A 14,810-nucleotide genomic window follows, 5' to 3' on the forward strand; every position below is an offset into this window, starting at 1 on the left:
TTGTAGCACTAGAAGAACTTCAGACTCATCTTGTATATTTATTGCTTCAGTCCTAGAACCAACATTTTCTCCAAGGATCTCTAGTTCCCTTGGGGAATGATTCTTGTGATGGGAGGTGATAGAACTTTTTCAAGCTTTGGGGATTCAGAGGGGCATTTCTTCTCTTACCTATGTCTGTAAGATCTTATTATTTCCCTGTTTTGTTAGGCGAGTAGACTTTGAGGACATAGATGTGACAGAAATGAATCACTGACATCTTTGGAAGGGAATGAGATTGGCTAAAATAATGGTCACTAAAGGAGTATCACTTGGCCACCCCTCAAATATGAAACAGCTGAAGGATCAGGCAAGGAAAACATAAAGGGTCTGTTGTTTTGTTACTAGATGGCTCATTAACAGGTATCGTAGCACAGATGTTATTGTAAAGGTCTGATGATCAAAGAAATCAAGTTTTTACTGGAAATATAGGCTATGAATGATGCTTTGGGGTTGGACTGATGTGGATTTGAATCTTTTGTTATAGATCAGCCTTCAATCTTGGGTCTACTCCTCTAAGCCTCATTTTTCTCACCTGCAAAAGGAATATAATGATCACATCTGTTTCATGGAGTTTGAGGATTAATGAGATATTGTGTATCAAGTGCTTATTCTCAGTGTCTGTATAGCAAGCACTCAATAAATGCAAAACTTCCTGAAATATGCCAGGGAGCACCTGGATTAGGGGAAAACACATAGAACAGATGTCAGGGTATAAAAGACCTATTCAGACACCTGAAAATAAATTTTACTATAACAGCAGATTTTGACCTTTGGTGTGGCCAGCTTTAGGAATGGGTCAAAACTATTTCAAGGCCTAAAGTATAGCAACACCCAGGCAGAGCTGTTAGTGGTAGATATTTTTTCCATGTAGGGGTGGAGGCACTGCTGTATTGCTCAGATTCTGATTAGTTTTCCTTGATCTGCCAACCCTACAGAGAATGGGGAGTGGACTTGCCTCCTCTCCTCCACAAATTCCCCAGGCAGATGCCCCAGGGGAAAGAAAAGGTGAACAAAGCAGTGGAATAGTTACATTATTCTAAAGGCCAGAGGCCAGCTCTCACTTCAGATCTTGATTTGGATCAGAAGCAGATCTAAATAGATGGATAGGTTTAGCCCCTGAGAAAGCCATCTCTGGGAGGAAGAGCTTATTCTACCACCCTTGCTGGGAAGTTATAAAGAGTTTGGCAACAGATATCAGAATCACTCGTGGGGTCCCAAGGACTGTGATGCCTGTGGGCATCTTGACGGAGATGGTATCTCAAATAAAGGTCATGGTAAGAACAGAGCTGCTCTCTCTCAATGAATCTCCCAATAGGATATAGTGGCCTCCATCTCATTATTACACTGGTCTTATCTCTGATTGCTGTTTGGGTTGGCGAGGTCACTAGTGAGGATAGCATACACTCAAAATTCTACCCCAGGGACAGCAACCCCAGGGGCAAACATTTCTTGATTGCCTCATGTTATGGGTTCAACAGTCTTCCCCAAATTCATATATTGAAGCCTTGATCCTCAGGGTAACTGCATGTAGAGCAAGGACCTTTGGGGAGATAATGCAGGTTATCTGAAGTCAAAAGAGCCAAATGAAACAGATTCATAGATATTGAGGACAAGCTAGTGGTTACCAGTGCCAGCCAGTATTTTACAAGAACTATAGATAGAATATACCTTTTAAGAATTGTGAGTATTTTGTATATCTGAAACTTATATAATATTACACATCAACTATACCTCCATAAAGGGCTTCCCAGGTGATGCAGTGGTAAATAATCTGTCTACAAATGCTGGAGACAGGAGACACGAGTTCGATCCTTGGGTCGGGAAGATCCCCTGACGTAAGAAATGGCAACCCACTTCACTGTTCTTGCCTTTGGAATCCCATGGACAAAAGAGCCTGGCAGGCTACAGTCCAAGGGGTCGCAGAGAATTGGACATGACTGAGTGACTGAGCATGTGAATCTCCATAAAAAGTCAAATAAATTTACTATGAAAGAAACTACTGAATTTTCAAGTAGAAACAGAGTCCCCTAGGGAAAAAAAGTAGAGCTCACTGTTTCTGTCCGTCTGTCTCTCTGTCCCTGTCTCCCTCTCGCTCTGTGCATGAATGAGGAAGAAGTTATGTGAGGACGCATTAAGAAGGTGTCCATCTAGAAACTGGGAAGAGAGGACTTACCAGAAACCAACCCTGACGGTACCTTTATTTTGAAATTCTGGCCTCCTCAGTGAGAGAAAATAGATTGTTGTTGTTTTAACTGCCCTGTCTGTGGTTATTTTTTAATGGCAGTCTGAGCTGAGTAATAAACCTCATGTTTTTTCCTGTTGCATGTGTGAAATAATTTCTTTTTTTGTTTTGTGATCTGGTTGTTCCTGTACTTTAGCCACATAATAAAATGTACTTCATTTATGCATTTGCTTACGTTTAATGGCATTTCTTTCTGGTGAATGAAGAATCCAGCATTTTTTCAGGCAAATGCACTATTGATGAATGTTCACATTTTTGTTTCACTGTAAACAAGCTTCTGTGCGTGCTAAGTTGCTTCCGTTGTGTCCGACTCTGTGTGACCCTATGGATTGTAGCCTGCCAGACTCCTCTGTCTAAAGTGGCTCAAGCTTAAAATCCAGAAATAAATTGGTAAATGAATTAGTGAGTATCTATCCCCAACTGTTTTATATCCCTAAGGACCTGCTTACTTTTTAAAAGGAAATTAGGAAAACGTGGTGCCACAAGGGGGCGCTGCTGGAAACCTGCTCTAATGGTAGAGCCAACCATTCATAAAAGAAGCATCTCCTGGAGAATGGGTTCTGGAGAACAGGTGTGTTTGTGGAGCATTTGTGGCGTCACTGGACACATGCACAGCCCCCACTTACTAACCCCAGAGACTCCTGAAGTGGGAACACATCCCCACTGCTCTGACAGCTCGCAGGCTCAGATAAGTTCAGATGTTTGTCCAGAGTCACTCAGGTAAACAAGATGAGATTCAGACCTAATGAGTAAGTAAGATGTGGCACTGGCCTATCAGGGAGGATTTATAACCTCAAGGACACCGGTCAGCACTGAAACAATGCTGGTCACTGTGTGTCCTTGAAATCAGAGTCACCAGCCAGGTGTTACCACTTAGATCAGAAAGTTCCAGGAAGTTCCCTAGTGTGGGAGAAATGATCCCCACACTGACCATCGTGGAGTCTGTGCCCCAAAAGCCCCCTTGGGGAGAGTGCTTGATAATGGGAAGGGGGTGTGTGGGGTTCCTAGTTTGATACCTCTCCCCAGACTGAGGAATCTTTTCAATTGAAGTGTAGTTGACTTACAATGTTGTGTTAGTTTCAGGTATACAGCGAATTACCAACTGATGATTAATGGCAATTATTGATAATTACGGAAAAGGCAATGGCACCCCACTCCAGTACTCTTGGCTGGAAAATCCCATGGACGGAGTGCCGGGGTCCAGCCCCGGTGGATCCAGGGTAATTCGAAGGGGAGATGGTGTGGCATCTTAGAAAGAATTATTTAATTAGAAATATAAGAGAGATTAGGAAGAAATAGTATAGTAGGAAAATTTAGTGGAGAAAAAGAGGCTGAATAACTTGTTTATGTGGAAAACCAATAAAGTTCCTAGACAAGGAACTTGCACCATCTACGTTAGGCCACTGGCGCCCTCTTGAATAGCAGAGGGTGCCCCGCCTTGGGCTCCCTCTCACGTGGATCTTAAAAGCCAGGGCAAGTAAGTAGACATGGCGAGCCTCCATGCCCCAGATGGGAATTCAGCCAGAAAATAGAGTAAAGAAGACACGGAGGAAACCAGTCTTTCCAGTGACTGGCCCCTCCTCTATTGTCCGGAAAGGCCTTTTATACTTTTTTTTGTTCATAGTGATCAATGGATAATACAAAATTATGCAGTGTCAGCAGCCCTGACTCTTATCGAGACCAGGCTTTCTCTCTGCATACCTAGATGTATACACAAGTCTTAGATGATTTACATTGTCTTCTGGCAAGAGGGCCAATTAACATTTTACGGCCCTTTTCTGATAAGGGTCTGTCAACCAGAGAACTTATTTGTGTTGTTCTTCCCAAAGTCTGGTGCCACTCTCAGAAAGCACTAAATAAAGTTACATTCTTACATAGCAAGGGCACAACAATCTATAACAAGTAAAAGGAGTATAGTGATTTATAACAAAGAGAAAAGTAATTAACTCAAAAGTCTAGTGTTGCTAACATTAAAACTACTATGTTCCTTTTTCTATATCCCAATTACATTGATTAATATCCTTCAGGTGTCTAAAAGATAAAGAATATGGGGGCCTGGCAGCAGTCATTGACTCAACAGTGAAACCCATCACCATTATAATTTTTAGCTCTTTAAAAAAGGCTCTGTATCTTTAAGATGTTTTAAGCTTCGTGCCTCTCGCCGTTGGGGGGCTGTAAACAATTACAAGTTGTAAAAGTCCAGGCAGACCGGTCAGGTAAGTTAGAAAGCCATCAAAGGGGTTTAATCAAGACATTCTTTTTATATGCAGGAGACTGTTAACTGGAGCTCTGAGTTAATTCTTTCCAGAGAAAAGTGGTCAGGGATGGGCCCCTGTTATGTCAGAAGAGTGGAAAGCACAGTACAATAAGGCAGGCAGACTCTGGTTTTTGGGGGTAGATGTTCAGGAAAACCCAGGGGGAACCCCTGAAGCTAGATCATGCCTTTGCGTATGTCTGGCTTCCTTCCTCATGATCTTTGCCTTGGGCGGGATTCCTCACGCTGGCTCCCGGTAATGGAGGAGCCTGGAAGGCTGCAGTCCATGGGGTCGCGAAGAGTTGGACACGACTGAGTGACTTCCCTTTCACTTTTCACTTTCATGCATTGGAGAAGGAAATGGAAACCCACTCCAGTGCTCTTGCCTGGAGAATCCCAGGGATTGGGGAGCCTGGTGGGCTGCCGTCTATGGGGTCACACAGAGCTGGACATGACTGAAGTGACTTAGTAGCAGCAGCAATATTTCATCATGTATATCTACAACATCTTCTTAAATCATCTCTTGCTGGGCATTTGGGCTGTTTCCACATCTTGGATATTGTAAATAGTGCTGCTGTGAACACTGGGGCACATGTTTCTTTTCAAATTAGAGTTTTAATATTTTCTGCCCAGGAGTGGAATTGCTGGATGATATGGTAACTCTATTTTTAGTTTTTAGGGAAACCTCCATACTATTCTCTGTAGTGACTTTACCAGTTTACATCTCCACCAACAGTGCAAGATGATTCCCTTTTCTCTACCTCCTCTGCAGCATTTGTTATTTGTAGCCATTTTGATGATGGTCATTCTGACTGGTGAGATGTGATACCTCATTGAAGTTTTGACTTACATTTCTCTAAACATTAGCAGTGTTGAATATCTTTTCATGTACCTGTTGGCCATCTGTATGTCTTATCTGGAGTAATGTCAGTTTAGGTCTTCTGACCATTTTTTTAATTTTTAATTTTTAAAAAATATTTAGATATATGAGGTTTTGTATAGTTGGAAAATTAACCTATTGTCAGTCACACTTTTTCAAATATTTTCTGGGGAATCTTTTTCTTTTCTTTCTTTTTCCTCTTCTTCTTCTCTTCCTCCTTCTTTTTAAACAAATAAATTACTTAGGTTTTACTTTACTTGTCCCCCTTGATATATTTTTGTCAGCAAGCATGTATTACCAAGAGTCTGCCTATTATTGAACTACTGTCAAGATTTAGAGCTTTGGGACCTTGAAGTTCTGTGGATGACTGTGGACTTTGAGATCCTTCCTCTCAGAGTGAAGAGAACCCTGAACAGGATTGAGAAGATGAGGCCAAGAAAGAACCACTAAGGGGACCTGTGGAGGCAGAATGGCTTCCCTGGGAGCTCAGATGGCAAAGAAGTCACCTGCAATGCAGGAGACCCTGGTTTGATCCCTGGGTTGGGAAGATCCCCTAGAGAAGGAAATGGCACCCCACTGCTGTACTCTTGCCATGGAGAAACCCATGGACAGAAGAGATTGGTGGGCTACCCTCTGTGGGGTCCCAAAGAGTCAGACACGACTGAGTGACTAAGAGCAGCATGGCATGGGGGAGGCAGGAAATGATATTCAGTTCAGTTCAGTCACTCAGTCATGTCCGACTCTTTGAGAGCCCATGAATCACAGCATGCCAGGACTCCCTGTCCATCACCAACTCCTGGAGTTCACTCAGACTCACATCCATCGAGTCAGTGATGCCATCCAGCCATCTCATCCTCTGTCGTCCCCTTCTCCTCCTGCCCACAATCACTCCCAGCATCAGAGTCTTTTTCAATGAGTCAACTCTTTGCATGAAGTGGCCAAAATACTGGAGTTTCAGCTTTAGCATCATTCCTTCCAAAGAAATCCCAGGGCTGATCTCCTTCAGAATGGACTGGTTGGATCTCCTTGCAGTCCAAGGGACTCTCAAGAGTCTTCTCCAACACCACAGTTCAAAAGCATCAATTCTTCGGCACTCAGCCTTCTTCACAGTCCAACTCTCACATCCATACATGACCACAGGAAAAACCATAGCCTTGGCTAGACCTTAGACGGCAAAGTAAAGTCTCTGCTTTTGGATATTAGGTTCTGGGAAATGGGGCTGGGAAGAGGGGCCAAGAGCAAGCAGAAGGGCAACACTTATTGAGTGTGTTTGTTTATTTAATAACACAGAACTCACGTCCATTTTACAGATGAGTAAACTAAGGCAAATGACAGCTAATACCATGCAGAACTGTCACCTGAACCTGACCCCAATGTCCCACGTCCTTCCATGGTATCTGCGGCCTCTCAGAAACCATGGTCTTGATTCTCACCAGACCCCCACCACTTCTCTTCTCTAAACAGTTTCCCTCAAATTCAGGAACAGGTGTGTGCCTTTTGGGCAATTCTGAAATCAGCCATCAGGTGGGGATACTATTTGACTGTGGCTCAGACTGCCTCCCCTGGGAGGATGGGAGTGGTGAAGTCTGTTGGGATTGCCCTGTGCTGGGTGCTTTTCACCATATTTAATTAGTTCTCCCACCAACTCTGGAAAATAGATATTATCTTATTTTCTAGAGAAGGATGTTGAGGATCTGCCCACAATTATCCAGCTTGTGGTATCAGCAGGAATGGAATCAGTGTGTGTCTGTCTGTAAAGTCCTGCCTCCCAGCAGGGTGGGCTCCCAAAGATAAAGTTGTTCTGTGCTCTCAGGATACACAGCCCGGTGGGCAGGGTGATGAGGAGGGGTAGCCCACTTGAGCCTGGGCCCGGGTGTCTAGTGAAGAAGAAGGGTGCATGAGGTCACTTTGGTTACTGAAGGGAAAGTTAAGTGAAATAGAGTTAAAATCACTCCTGTAAAAGACACGTGCACCAAATGTTCATTGCAGCACTGTTTGCAATAGGTAAGCCAAGGGGAAGGAATAGTCAGGGACTCTGGGAAGGTCAAGTACACACTGCAATATTATAAATGGATAATTAGCAAAGACCTATTGTATAGCACAGGGAACTCTGCTCAATATTATGTGCCAGCCTGGATGGAAGGGGGGTTTGGGGAAGAATGGATACATATATGTGTATGGCTGTTCTCACAAAACTTTGCTGAAACTACCACAACATTGTTAAGCAGCTACACCCCAATACAAAATGTTTTTGGTGTTAAAAAATTAAAAGTTAAAAAAAACGAGACACCTCTTCTGTGGACCCCTAGGATGCTGCTGCAGTGCAGACCCATGGACCACCCTTGGGAAGTCTCCTGTCTTGGGGGAGGCTGCCTTTTCCTCCTGGTAAACAGTTGTTTGTGTTTTCAGGCAATGCTGCCTGAAAATGTGTCTGTAAACTGAAATGTTAGATTCCCCCAGACAGTGATGTGCTAGAAACACCTGGAGCTGGCTTGTGAGAGCTGGTTTTATGCGTCTCTTCCTGAGTCTGTGCTCAGCGTCAACATGCTGGTGGTTTGAAATGAGCCACAGAGATGGGTAGCCACACCACCGGGATTGGCAAATGCTAGAGACCAGGGCCTTCTCTTCCTGAAGAGCCAGCTGTTAAACAGTTCCTGGCACAGCCCTGCTGCCAGGGAAGATAGGTGGGAGCCAAGAGATGGACCCACAGGACCCACTGGACCCATAGGAACCCGTGGATTTACAGCTTCCATCTCAAGCTCACGCTAAGCCTTCAGTTTGTGAAGAGAGTAGATTCTCCTAGAGTGGAATTGCGCAACTGAAATTGCTATTCTCCTGTCTTTGTTTTACTGTTACTAAGGGAAAATAACTGAGTATGGAACATGCATAAGCTGTGTCTCCACTGGAAGCAAGATGGTGGACATGGACTGCAAACATTTGCTGAGTGGAAACCCATCACGGCTGCCATGTGCTGCTTAGCTGAAAGCTGCTTGTCTTATTTAAGAGCATGTGTGACGCCCCAGCATCTTCATAGGAGGGATGGGACAAGGGTGAGTCAACAGGACACCTGCTCTCAGTGCTAGCTTTGACTCACACCAGCCTGAGAGTTGGCTGACTTCTTTGCTCCTGTAGTTCACTTGAAGTCCTCCCCTCCACTCCCTGCCTGGCCCCAGTTCCTCAGAATGTGACTGCATTTGGAGACAGGGCCTTCAGCAGAGAAATTAAGATAAAATGAGGTATGGATGTGAGAGCTGGACTATAAAGAAAGCTGAGTGCCGACGAATTGATGCTTTTGAACTATGGTGTTGGAAAAGACTCTTGAGAGTCCCTTGCACTGTGAGGAGGTCCAACCAGTCCATCCTAAAGGAGATCAGTCCTGAATATTCATTGGAAGGACTGATGCTGAAGCTGAAACTCCAATACTTTGGCCACCTGATGCGAAGAATTGACTTATTGGAAAAGACCCTGATGATGGGAAAGATTGAAGGTGGGAGAAGGGGACAACCTATAGGATGAGATGGTTGGATGGCATCACCAACTCAATGGACATGAGTTTGAGTAAGCTCTGGGAGTTGCTGATGGACAGGGAAGCCTGGCATGTTGCAATCTATGGGGTTGCAAAGAGTTGGACATGACTGAGCAACTGAACTGAAGTGAACTGAGGTCGTAAGAATGGGCCCTAATACAATATGACTGATGTCCTTACAGGGAAAAGATATTGGACACAGACATTTACAGTGGGAAGACTGTGGAAAGACACATGGAGAAGAAGTCCAACAACCAGACAAGGAAAGAGTCCTCAGAAGACATGAACCCTGCGGACACCTCATCTCAGACTCCCAGAATCCACAACTGTGTGAGAAGATACCTGCTGCTAGGGAAGCCTCCCAATCTGAGTGCATTGTTAGGGCAGTCCTAGAAAATGATTATACTGAGAGTGGGGCCTGCTTGCCCCTCCTGTTCACAGGCCTGAGCATAAGAAGAAGGTGGGTGGACAAGATCCTCTGATGCTTGGTTATATCACAAATGACCAACAGCTTGCTGAAGTGCAGAGAGTGCTTAATTCATCTGGGGCAGGATGGGGCAGGGTTCCAAGGGGCCATCTGAGCTGCATCTGGAAGGGTTGATGGGAGTTTGGCAGGGGTGGGAGGGAAGGATCTTACTCCAGGGAGGGGGAGCAGGTCTGCAGGCTGGAGGCTGATGATGGGGGTTCTTTCTTAGGACCATAAGAAATGTGGTGTGACCTTGAAAATGGGGAGGTTTTCCCGTTACCAGCTCATGCTGGGCCTCTTCCTCCTCTCTGTGCTCCCAATGGGAGGGTCTCAAAGGTCTGTGGGCACAGTTTCGGGGACTGCGAATTGGGGATCTGCAGAGCCCACCTACCTCCCTGTGGGATGTTTGGTGTGACATGAACCCCTGGGGTGGGAGGAAGGTTGTGTTGGCTGTTGTGGTCTGTCTTCCCCTTGCTGGATGGAAGAGAGATGCTGAGAACATGTTCAGCCAAGAATCAGGAGGAAAATCTTGTAATAAAGGAAGCCCAGAAGAAGGGGCCTAGGTTTGTGCTTGGGGTGAGGTTAGATGGGAGTGGTGCATGGGAGCTGGACACAAGCACGGGGTGAGTGCAGTTTCTCCATGGGGGTGGAGGGGCTTCTCCAGGCTTAGATGGTAATGTACTTGGTGTGACTGATGGGATGGATGAGACTAAGATGAAGAGACCTTGTGAAAGCTGGATCATGAGACTCTAGGAGGACGGTTCACTGCCCCAGAGTGTAGGACAGGTCCACTGGCCTGCAGCTCACAGACAGTGAGGGTCCCTGGGCGCTGCTGGGAGACCAACCAGCTGAGGCTTTGCAGGCCAGCAGGCTCTGCAGGTCTGGGTTGTGGCTGGAGGTGCTGGCCTGTTTGTGACTCACTGAGTGCACAGGGAGGTGACTGCGGTTGGACGAGGGCTGCGCTGGGGACACAGAGCATGGTGACATGCAGCCACAGGCCTTAGCTTTCCGCCTGCGGTGGTGTGACGGATGCAAGAGGCTGCCTGGGACAGGCCTGGCCTTCCTCCCCCTCGTGTGGCTTCTCAAGGTCTGAAACCCTCTTGTGTGGGGGCTTCACTGCACCGAGAGGGACCTGAATCTGAAAAGGCTGTTGGTCTGAAAGGGCGGGGATCTGGTCTGAGGCCTGGTTTTGGCACATGCTGACTTTCTACACCTTGGGTTAACAAATAAGCTATATGCATCCTTAGTTTCCTCATCTGTTTAATGGGAAGGCAATCATGGTACATACTGGCCTCTCGCAGGTGAAAGTCCTTTTGCACTGGAAAGTACTAGCCAAGTTGGGGGTGTTGATGATGGTTTAGCTCCTGGGTGCCCCTGATGGACTGGACACCAGGGGAAGTGTCTGTTGTGTAGATTCAGCAGGAAGAGGTGAAGCCGTGCCCCATTTAACAAGGGTCAGACTTCTCCCCTCCTTAACTCTTTAAAATTAATGCAGGCCAGGGGTCCAATGTCATTGACATGGGCACACGGACCTTTCATGCACTAGAATGGTTTCTGGTAGGGTGCTCAACCTTTCAAAGAGAGATATTTCTCTTTTTTTTTTTGACTGGAACTAACTTATTTTATTTTTAATTTTTTACAACTTTTTATTTTGTACTAGGGTATAACCTTTTAACAATGTTGTGATAATTTCAGGTGAATAGCAAAGGAACTCAGTCATACATATACATGTATCCATTCTCCTACAAACTCCCCTCCCATCCAGGCTGCCATGTAACATCGAGCAGAGTTCCCTGTGCTCTACAGTAGGTCCTTGTTGGTTATCCATTTTACATATAGCAGAGTGTATAGTTCCATCCCAAACTCCCTAACTATTCCTTCCTGCCATCCCTCCCACTGGCAGTCATGTTTGTTCTCTAAGTCTGTGAGTCTCTTTCTATTTTGTAAGTTCATTTGTACCATTTTATTTTTAAGAATCCACATATAAGGAATGTCCTATGATATTTCTCCTTCTCTGTCTGACGTACTTCACCCAGAAGAGAGATACTTCTTAATTGTCTCATACAGAGCCAAGCAATTGTTTCATGTTTTTTGGTAGAACAGTAAACCATATTCTAGATTTATTATAAAAAGTACCTTACAAACAAGACATGTAAAAAGTTAAACTAAAGTACCATATATAGCAGATTCTTCAGTGACTATCCTGAGACCATGCTTATATTTAGCATTTTATCTCTGCTCCATAAGTGTATGTTGAGTTGAAGAGACAAGTCACTGTAAGGAGTGTCCCCATCTTCCCAGCTGCTCTGTGTCACCCTGACCCTTTTGGGGGCCTGTGAAGGGAAGATCTGAGCCCAGGCCACAGAGAGAGATCATGTTTCCTTTAGAATGAGCTTTGTCCTGGGGTCTTTCTTTGGAAAGGCCAGAGCTGTCCTGGCTCTTCAGGTCAGCTTTGAGCCTAGGACCTGATGCTGTTAGCATCAGAGATTGAGCTGGTGAGTGGAGAAGGTGCAGGAAAGAGGTTGCCTGAATGGCCTGAGTGTGACCCCAACAGCCAGAACCTATGTCATATGCAGCTGTGGCTGTGCTCCTGACACAGGGCATTCCTTAGTGCTTATGAGTGATGAGTATTCCTACTTTTGGGTCACTTCCTCACTGCTTTCTGCCTCTCCTGAGCTCCTGGTCTGCATTACCAAACCCTGGTTGTCCTGTAGGTCCCTTATGCTCAGGTCTCCAGACCGTGTTCCCCTTCCTGCCCAGAGTCACTGAGGCCCAGAACACTCTCCTTGGACACTGGATACCTTCTTGCCTTAACCCCTCACACCTAGTCCTTTGCCGAGTGATTCTACTGCAGCTGTGTCTCTCTATCCTGTCATCTCTGCCCCCTTCTCTTGCCTGAATTTTACAATGTCTCCTGTCTGGCCCTGCGCTCCCAGTGTCTCCCAATAGGTGATGCTGCCCTGATCAGACCTCCTAAAGCATCCTCTGATCCTATCTCACCTCTGTTCAAAGATCTTCACTGATTTCCAGTTAGCCACAGAATTTATTTCAGATGCCTCAGCCTGGCTTTCATCATCTGCAGCCCTACTACCTACAGTGTGGTTCTCAGAACTGCAGATTCAGCATCACCCAGGATCTTGTGAGAAATGCAGACTCTCAGGCCTGCTAGGGTTACTAAGTCAGAATCTGCTCTTTAACAAGATTGCCAGGTGAATTGTGTGCACATTCAAGTTGGACAAGTGCTGCTTTATAGTTTGATTAGTTTCTTTTTAATACTGGGTTGATTACAATGTTCATTTGGGTTTTTTCCATACCATCTTACTTTTTGGCCAACCTAGTATATAGAGCTTGGGCTTCCCAGGTGGCACTAGTGGTAAAGAGCCTGCCTGCTAATGCAGGAGACAAAAGAGACATGGGTTCGATCCCTGGTTTGGGAAGATCCCCTGGAGATGGAAATGTCAACCCACTCCAGTATTCTTGCCTGGAGAATCCCATGGACAGAGGAGCCTGGTGGGCTGTAGTCCAAGGGGTTGCAAAGAGTCAGACACGACTGAAGTGACTTAGCACTAGTATATATAATCAGATATTATATATACACACACACACACACATAGCATACATACATGTGTGATCAAGTTACTCATGCATATGGTTTTAAAAAGCATACTGAAAAGTCTCAGCACCATGCTGGCCCCAATTCCTCTCCCCAGAGGCAACCAATTCTATTATTTCTGGTTTTAGTTTTTCTCTGATAACTTCTGTGTCTCTAGGTAATACTTCTAAGGGTATTTCTGGAATTTTCAAACTGAAGCATTGCCTGATGACCTCCTGTAAATCTATGGGGGATCTACCCGCTGACTCCCCCTCCTCTCCTGTTCTGCCTGTCAGCGGTTGGAATTGATCCTCGTGCTGCCAGCTTTCGTCATGTGTCTGGTGGATCCTTTGTTTTCCTCTTAAGTTTGAAAAGGTACCAGGCAGCTCTGTGAGCATTCAGACTCCGCCTTAGGGTAGGGAGAGGGACTGGCTTTTATGCTGGGGAACCCATAAATGTTAGAATGAGGAGGTTTTCCTGAGATCCAGTACCCACTGTTCTCTCCATGCCATGGATTCCGGGTTTTGGATTTTGTTTTTGTTTTAGAAGTCTTGTTTTTGTTGTTGTATGAGAAGGTAATGCCTGGCTCCTGGATAGTCATGCCTGGGTTAGGGGAGGGTTGTGGGGTGACTACTTCATTCCCAGACCACCCAGTAGGTTGGTCCCCTGTTTCAGCCCCATTCTCACCCCACCCTCCTTCCTACCTGGCCCTCTGAGCTTGGAGTCCTTGTGGTTCCTCTGGGCAGATGGCTCCATCCTCTGCTGTGTCCATACATGTGTGTTCTAGGTTAGTGGTTCTCAAACTTGGCTGCACACTGGGCTCATCTGAGTCATTAACAAAGCCTTGTCCCCTGGGCATGATCCCAGAGAATCTGATGTCCTGGGTCTGGCTCTTCCTTACTAGACAACAATTTTCCTTGTCTCTCAGATTCCAGGCATCTCTGGTCTGCTAAGTAGTTGCTTCACTGTCCCTTTTTGTGTGACTGATACTACTAAAATACATTTACTATAGTTTTACAGTTCCAGGAAAGGAGAGAACACACATACATTTACTTGGTTCATGAATATCTTAAACAAGAAGTCCCAAACCTAATTTCAGTCTACATGTCCAACACCATCTGCAACCACTACTTTATGCTCTGTAATTTAGCAAATACAAACTCCAAAACTGTTTCCTTTAGCCCATCTTCACATTGTTCTTTCCCCACATCTGTGGCCCCACTCTTGCCGCTCCCTTGGTAACTTCTAAGCCCAGAGAAGAGCTATGGCTCAGCCTCTGCATCTCCTGACCTTCCTTCTGCTCTGAAACGGCTCCAACAGATTCAAGCTCCTCACTCTCACACAGCCACAATTTAGTTCAGTTCAGTTCAGTTGCTCAGTCGTGTCCGACTCTTTGTGACTACATGAATCGTAGCATGCCAGGCCTCCCTGTCCATCACAAACCCCTGGAGTTTATCCAAACTCATGTCCATCGAGTCAGTGATGCCATCCATCCATCTCACCCTCTGTCATCCCCTTCTCCTCCTGCCCCCAATCCCTCCCAGCATCAGTATCTTTTCCAATGAGTCAACTCTTTGCATGAGGTGGCCAAAGTATTGGAGTTTCAGCCTCAGCAATGAACACCCAGGACTGATCGCCTTTAGGATGGACTGGTTGGATCTCCTTGCAGTCCAAGGGACTCTCAAGAGTCTTCTCCAACACTACAGTTCAAAAGCATCAATTCTTCCGCGCTCAGCTTTCTTCACAGTCCAACTCTTACATCCATATATGACCGCTGGAAAAACCATAGCCTTGACTAGACACACACAGCC

The sequence above is a fragment of the Ovis canadensis genome, chromosome 1 (assembly GCF_042477335.2).
Source record: "Ovis canadensis isolate MfBH-ARS-UI-01 breed Bighorn chromosome 1, ARS-UI_OviCan_v2, whole genome shotgun sequence".
In the NCBI taxonomy this organism is placed as follows: domain Eukaryota; kingdom Metazoa; phylum Chordata; class Mammalia; order Artiodactyla; family Bovidae; genus Ovis; species Ovis canadensis.